Source organism: Coregonus lavaretus (genome assembly GCF_964263955.1).
Source record: "Coregonus lavaretus genome assembly, chromosome: 10".
NCBI lineage: Eukaryota > Metazoa > Chordata > Actinopteri > Salmoniformes > Salmonidae > Coregonus > Coregonus lavaretus.
This window is the reverse complement of record NC_139997.1, coordinates 55,721,437-55,729,097: the sequence shown is the minus strand read 5'-3', so window position 1 is coordinate 55,729,097 and position 7,661 is coordinate 55,721,437. Positions and strand designations below refer to the sequence as shown.

At 44.2% G+C, this 7,661-nt stretch overlaps 1 pseudogene across 1 annotated transcript in view; it reads left to right on the top strand.

The window, feature by feature from the left end:
- The window catches only part of LOC311136384 (RING finger protein 145-like), a 33,069-nt pseudogene extending 25,687 nt beyond the window's left edge, over positions 1-7,382 (top strand). The window contains exons 8-10 of the transcript in view: positions 442-634; positions 4,104-4,460; positions 4,938-7,382. The product of the transcript in view is annotated as an RING finger protein 145-like (transcript). The remainder of the gene's footprint in view (positions 1-441; positions 635-4,103; positions 4,461-4,937) is intronic.
- Positions 7,383-7,661: the final 279 nt, after the last annotated feature.

Sequence of the window (7,661 nt, the reverse complement as noted above, 5' to 3'; positions counted from 1 at the left end):
TTTACCAAAAATAAGCACAAAACAATTTAGGCAACAGGGATCTTGATCCAGGAGGGGATTGAATGTCTCTGCTGTAACCAAGAAGCTTGATCTTGACATCTAGCCACTCAGCTAGCAAGTTAGCAAACCAAATGCATAGCTGAAGCCCTGACCTGGATATAATTGATTTCTTATAACTTATAAGCAGTGGCGCAACACGCACCTCCCGCAGCCCCCGCGAGGGTATTGAAAATGAAACGGTATTGAAAATGATTCCGTATGTATTTTGAAATACCCGGTATACGGTATTTCTCCCAAGTCTACCAGGGCCAATAGTGTCATCCACAGAGAGAATGAAATGATCCGCAGCATAATTTTAAAAGGCCTCACTTCACATGGAAGTCCGTTCAAAATGCCCCAACTATATGATTAAATTCAACCCAACTTTATTACGCCACTCAGAGGTGTTGTCCTAGTAAAAGCTCTGTCGGTTGTTGCTCTGTTCAGGAGCCTGTGGAAGCACTTCCGGGCCGTGAGCCTCTGCCTGTTCCTTTTGGTCTTCCCAGCCTACATGGCCTACATGATCTGCCAGTTCTTCCACATGGACTTCTGGCTGCTCATCATCATCTCCTCCAGCATCCTCACCTCACTGCAGGTACACACACCTCAAGCTCTGTCGCCGTGGACACACACACACACACACTGTAGTCTATCCAATTCAAAAGTTGCTTTTAGCCACAGGTGCACAGGATCCTTTGACCCATTTATTTGCAGTAATGACATAAGAACACGTCAACAATGTTTCATATATAAGGCAGATGGCTTTACCGTTTGTGCTGAGATATATTGCATAGGTCCATGGTGGTGATGGTGATGTGACGGGCATGGTAAGGACTGTAAGCTCCCATATCTGTGCCTGCTATTCCCTGGCCACCTGTGAGTATATATATTCCCTGTGAAATATGGAAAACCCTGTGCAGTCCAAGTAGGTTGTCCATTTCAGCAAGCCATGACACCCACCATCTCAGATTGTTCTGAAATGGTTTCTGTAGTAGAAACCGATAAGATCAGCATTCCTGCAACATTATTTTGTACAAATGTGCTTCTGGTGCGTTGACCTTTAGAAGATTGTGGAGTGTTGACCTTTAGAAGATTCTGGTGCGTTGACCTTTAGAAGATTCTGGTGCGTTGACCTTTAGAAGATTCTGGTGCGTTGACCTTTAGAAGATTCTAAGATTCTGGTGCGTTGACCTTTGGAAGATTCTAAGATTCTGGTGCGTTGACCTTTAGAAGATTCTAAGATTCTGGTGCGTTGACCTTTAGAAGATTCTAAGATTCTGGTGCGTTGACCTTTAGAAGATTGTGGAGTGTTGACCTTTAGAAGATTCTGGTGCGTTGACCTTTAGAAGATTCTGGTGCGTTGACCTTTAGAAGATTCTGGTGCGTTGACCTTTAGAAGATTCTAAGATTCTGGTGCGTTGACCTTTAGAAGATTCTAAGATTCTGGTGCGTTGACCTTTAGAAGATTGTGGTGCGTTGACCTTTAGAAGATTCTGGTGCGTTGACCTTTAGAAGATTCTGGTGCGTTGACCTTTAGAAGATTCTAAGATTCTGGTGCGTTGACCTTTGGAAGATTCTAAGATTCTGGTGCGTTGACCTTTAGAAGATTCTAAGATTCTGGTGCGTTGACCTTTAGAAGATTCTAAGATTCTGGTGCGTTGACCTTTAGAAGATTCTAAGATTCTGGTGCGTTGACCTTTAGAAGATTGTGGTGCGTTGACCTTTAGAAGATTCTGGTGCGTTGACCTTTAGAAGATTCTGGTGCGTTGACCTTTAGAAGATTCTGGTGCGTTGACCTTTAGAAGATTCTAAGATTCTGGTGCGTTGACCTTTGGAAGATTCTAAGATTCTGGTGCGTTGACCTTTAGAAGATTCTAAGATTCTGGTGCGTTGACCTTTAGAAGATTCTAAGATTCTGGTGCGTTGACCTTTAGAAGATTGTGGAGTGTTGACCTTTAGAAGATTCTGGTGCGTTGACCTTTAGAAGATTCTGGTGCGTTGACCTTTAGAAGATTCTAAGATTCTGGTGCGTTGACCTTTGGAAGATTCTAAGATTCTGGTGCGTTGACCTTTAGAAGATTCTAAGATTCTGGTGCGTTGACCTTTAGAAGATTCTAAGATTCTGGTGCGTTGACCTTTAGAAGATTCTAAGATTCTGGTGCTTTGACCTTTAGAAGATTCTAAGATTCTGGTGCGTTGACCTTTAGAAGATTGTGGAGTGTTGACCTTTAGAAGATTCTGGTGCGTTGACCTTTAGAAGATTCTGGTGCGTTGACCTTTAGAAGATTCTGGTGCGTTGACCTTTAGAAGATTCTAAGATTCTGGTGCGTTGACCTTTGGAAGATTCTAAGATTCTGGTGCGTTGACCTTTAGAAGATTCTAAGATTCTGGTGCGTTGACCTTTAGAAGATTCTAAGATTCTGGTGCGTTGACCTTTAGAAGATTCTAAGATTCTGGTGCGTTGACCTTTAGAAGATTGTGGAGTGTTGACCTTTAGAAGATTCTGGTGCGTTGACCTTTAGAAGATTCTGGTGCGTTGACCTTTAGAAGATTCTGGTGCGTTGACCTTTAGAAGATTCTAAGATTCTGGTGCGTTGACCTTTGGAAGATTCTAAGATTCTGGTGCGTTGACCTTTAGAAGATTCTAAGATTCTGGTGCGTTGACCTTTAGAAGATTCTAAGATTCTGGTGCGTTGACCTTTAGAAGATTCTAAGATTCTGGTGTGTTGACCTTTAGAAGATTCTAAGATTCTGGTGCGTTGACCTTTAGAAGATTGTGGAGTGTTGACCTTTAGAAGATTCTGGTGCGTTGACCTTTAGAAGATTCTGGTGCGTTGACCTTTAGAAGATTCTGGTGCGTTGACCTTTAGAAGATTCTAAGATTCTGGTGCGTTGACCTTTAGAAGATTCTAAGATTCTGGTGCGTTGACCTTTGGAAGATTCTAAGATTCTGGTGCGTTGACCTTTAGAAGATTCTAAGATTCTGGTGCGTTGACCTTTAGAAGATTCTAAGATTCTGGTGCGTTGACCTTTAGAAGATTGTGGAGTGTTGACCTTTAGAAGATTCTGGTGCGTTGACCTTTAGAAGATTCTGGTGCGTTGACCTTTAGAAGATTCTAAGATTCTGGTGCGTTGACCTTTGGAAGATTCTAAGATTCTGGTGCGTTGACCTTTAGAAGATTCTAAGATTCTGGTGCGTTGACCTTTAGAAGATTCTAAGATTCTGGTGCGTTGACCTTTAGAAGATTCTAAGATTCTGGTGCGTTGACCTTTAGAAGATTCTAAGATTCTGGTGCGTTGACCTTTAGAAGATTCTAAGATTCTGGTGCGTTGACCTTTAGAAGATTGTGGAGTGTTGACCTTTAGAAGATTCTGGTGCGTTGACCTTTAGAAGATTCTGGTGCGTTGACCTTTAGAAGATTCTGGTGCGTTGACCTTTAGAAGATTCTAAGATTCTGGTGCGTTGACCTTTGGAAGATTCTAAGATTCTGGTGCGTTGACCTTTAGAAGATTCTAAGATTCTGGTGCGTTGACCTTTAGAAGATTCTAAGATTCTGGTGCGTTGACCTTTAGAAGATTCTAAGATTCTGGTGCGTTGACCTTTAGAAGATTGTGGAGTGTTGACCTTTAGAAGATTCTGGTGCGTTGACCTTTAGAAGATTCTGGTGCGTTGACCTTTAGAAGATTCTGGTGCGTTGACCTTTAGAAGATTCTAAGATTCTGGTGCGTTGACCTTTGGAAGATTCTAAGATTCTGGTGCGTTGACCTTTAGAAGATTCTAAGATTCTGGTGCGTTGACCTTTAGAAGATTCTAAGATTCTGGTGCGTTGACCTTTAGAAGATTCTAAGATTCTGGTGCGTTGACCTTTAGAAGATTCTAAGATTCTGGTGCGTTGACTATCTGTAATAGAGAAAAGGAAGGGTGCAGACCTCACTACTTTTGTTATATTTATTACCTGTGGTCCTAACCCTTGACCCTCAACCGCTTGTCCCAACATGAGAGGGACCTTTAGTGTCAAAACAAGTGAAACAAAGCACCCACACTCAATGTCCCTCTCCCCTAGGTGCTGGGCACCCTGCTCATCTACATCATCTTTATGGTGGAGGAGTTCCGTAAGGAGCCCGTGGAGAACATGGACGACGTCATCTACTACGTGAACGGGACCTACCGGCTGCTGGAGTTCCTGGTGGCGCTGGTGGTGGTGGCCTACGGCGTGTCGGAGACGGTGTTCGGGGAGTGGACGGTGATGGGCTCCACCATCATCTTCATCCACTCCTACTACAACGTGTGGCTGCGCGCCCAGCTGGGCTGGCAGAGCTTCCTGCTGCGCCGAGACGCCGTCAACAAGATCAAGAGCCTGCCCACTGCTTCCGACCTGCAGCTGGAGCAGTACAATGACATCTGTGCCATCTGCTACCAGGTGACGGAGTGTGTGTGTGTGTTTGTCCAGTGTGAGTGCGTGCATGCTGTTTGAGAGGCCGACATTATTGGTTTGATACATTTGTTTTATAGCCCTCTGCTTGTATGAAGGGGACAATGCGGATATGAAATGGGTTCTGCATAGGGTTGTAAAATTCTGGTAACTTTCTCTACATTCCCAGGTTTTCGGAAATCCTGATTGGGTATTCCAGATTTCCTGCTTATTCCCTGCTGATTCCGGGAACCTCCAACCATTTTTTGGGGAAAACCTGGGAATTTTGGGAAAGCTACTGTAATTTTGCAACACTAGTTCTGCGTAAACATTTCAAAAGAGAAATGATAGTTTAGTTTGAATAAGGATGTGTAACTGTGATATACTTCCACTCATCAGAAACGCATCATCAGGCATTGTAGCGGGCTCTTCTGTGGTTGTCCATAGTCCTTCAGTAGTTAACCAGTATGCTGTCTCTCCTCCTAGGACATGAAGTCTGCCGTCATCACCCCCTGCAGTCACTTCTTCCATGCTGGCTGCCTCAAGAAGTGGCTCTATGTACAGGAGACCTGCCCCCTCTGCCACAAACAGCTGAAGAGCCAATCACAGCCCGCCAATGCCACCGCTGCACCCGCCCAGGACATTCTACCAGCCAATCCCAACCCAGCAGAGGCTGGGCAAGGAGAGCCAGTGGCCAGTGCGGCTGAAGGGAACAAACCAGTGATTCAGAACGGTGCTCCTGTTGAAGGGAGCCAAGCCAGCCCTTCTTCCTCCCCTGCTAACCCTGACCCAGATCCTGAGGGCCAGGCAGAGGAGAGGGCCCCATGCCCCCAGCAGACTGACACAGTGGACAGGGTGTATTTGGATGGCCAGGTGGCAGGTCCGTCACAGGGCTCAGGGGAGTCATATCTCAGGCATCGCCAGCCCCAGCAGTCTGCCGCCTCCCCTGAAGCAACATCATCCACAGCATGTGCAGCTGAACTCCAGTCACAACTCCAGTCAGAACTACAACAGTCTGCCAGCCCCTGCTGCCTCTGAGCCTCGCTCATGCACACCACCTCACACACAGCTAAAGACTATTCATCCTCAAGTGGCTAATATGTACGACTTCACCATGATAGAGGTTGCTGGTTAACTGTTGGACTTTCCCTAATGCCACTATCCAACACCTCCCCCTTAACGAACTCTCATCTATTTGTTGCCTGCTGCTTACGTTTGGTCTTAAACGTCATTCATTAACATTTCATTGTTAATTAATTTCATTCAAGTACATTTCATGGTTATTAATCCAATAGGATTTCATATATGAAATCTGATGCAGACTTGAGTGATGCCATACTAAACCTCACTTAGCATCAAAATAAGTAAGTAGACTTGCACGAGCCTTGGCTTGTGCTAGCCGGAACGGCTCATAGGAGCAGGAGCCTATCTCCTGTTTCTGTAGCGTGAGGCAGGTTGATGTACAAGTACACCCCCCTGGACAGGACGCTAGTCTATCGCAGGGCTTTACCCCCAATCTATCTCTTAAACGCTGAGTGCCAAGCAGAGACTCATTGGGGTCCCATTTCTAGTGTTTAGTGTATGACTCGGCCGGGGATCGAACTCACAACCTTCCAATCTCAGGACGGACACTAACCACAAGGCCACTGAGTTAGATTAACAACAAAATGCAGCTATTTGACAGATGACTGTCATTATACTGTACATCTATTTAGCGTAAGACAAACACAGCCACAATATAATATTAGAAGTTTCATTAACTCTCATTCAACTTCACAATATAGTCCAATTGGGCTATATTTCACTCACCTTTTCCCCTCTTTAGGTCACTAACGTTGGCTCACTATTTTACCACTCCAAGTTTTTCCCTCCTTCCCACCTTCCTACCCTGGTTGGGCCTTGCCTACCCTGGTTGGGCCTTGCCTACCCTGGTTGGGCCTTGCCTACCCTGGTTGGGCCTTGCCTACCCTGGTTGGACCTTGCCTACCCTCCCTCACCTTGCTCTGCCTGATGATCTGTTACACAACAACCTTACCAAGTCAGGGAACAGGGTGGGCAAGGTGTTGTGTATGTCGGAGACATAAACACTCACCGGATGTGTGATTTGATATTCATATACTGAAGAGAACAGACATAGCACTTGATGTAGAAGCTTTATACGCACGCTTAGGCTTGCACGCTGTCACCATCTGGTAGCTGTAGGAACTTTTATTTTCATGAAATGTAGCCGACGTGTTATGACATTTGCACTAATGTCATTTTAAGTAGTTTTTGTCAGGTACCAAATATTTTTGGTTTGTACGAGGAAAAACCTTATATAAATGTGTGTATATAACCGTTCATATATTATATGAAAAGGACTTTTGATATGCCTGCCATAGTGTTAAAGCTGCACCACCCAATATGAAGTGATCTGAGGCTTGTGTGAACACTTCAGTGCCCTCTATAGGTGTAAGTGTGAAGGGTTGAAGATCACAGATTGAGAGGTGTCAGCACTGAATTTACCTTCAACAGTATTTTAGGGGCATTTGTTACAGTTTTGAGAATGAATACATGTGATTATGTATGATCAAACTTGTAAATGCTCCATTTAAATGATTTGTAGCGAGTTGGTGGCTATAGCACAGTTTCTTGACGGAAAATTGTGAATAGTATTTTACATACATCATGACATTGACATTTTGAAGAGGACGTCTTTTAGCATTTGAAATGCATTCCTGTTTGGGATTTTGTTTCTTTGTGTTGGAGAAGCCCTTCAATTTAATTCTGTTTCGATCGTTTTTGTCTTTTCTTTTTTTTTATATACGAAAAGAACGACATGCTCTGCTGAATTCCAGTCAACTTTCTGTATTGTTTGGTGTGAAATTTGCCTGGTGTCGCCTTTATTTTACAAAACTGAATGTCAAATAAATTCCACCATCCAATTTTGAACTGCAGTCTGAACAAACTCTCTTTTAGTGTTGTTGATTTGATAATTGAAGATGGGGATGGATAAGCCACCACTTCCAACATCACCAGGTGGCTGGAGCCAGACCTCAACGATTGCGGAAGTAAGCAGTCTCGCTCGAGAGACTAGCTGGAACCAATGATTTATATATACACTAGATGACTGATAGGGGGCGCTGTGTGTGTGTGTGTGTGTGTGTGTATATATATATATATATGTATGTATGTATATGTGGTGGTATGAGGGCCCGACGTCCACAGGTG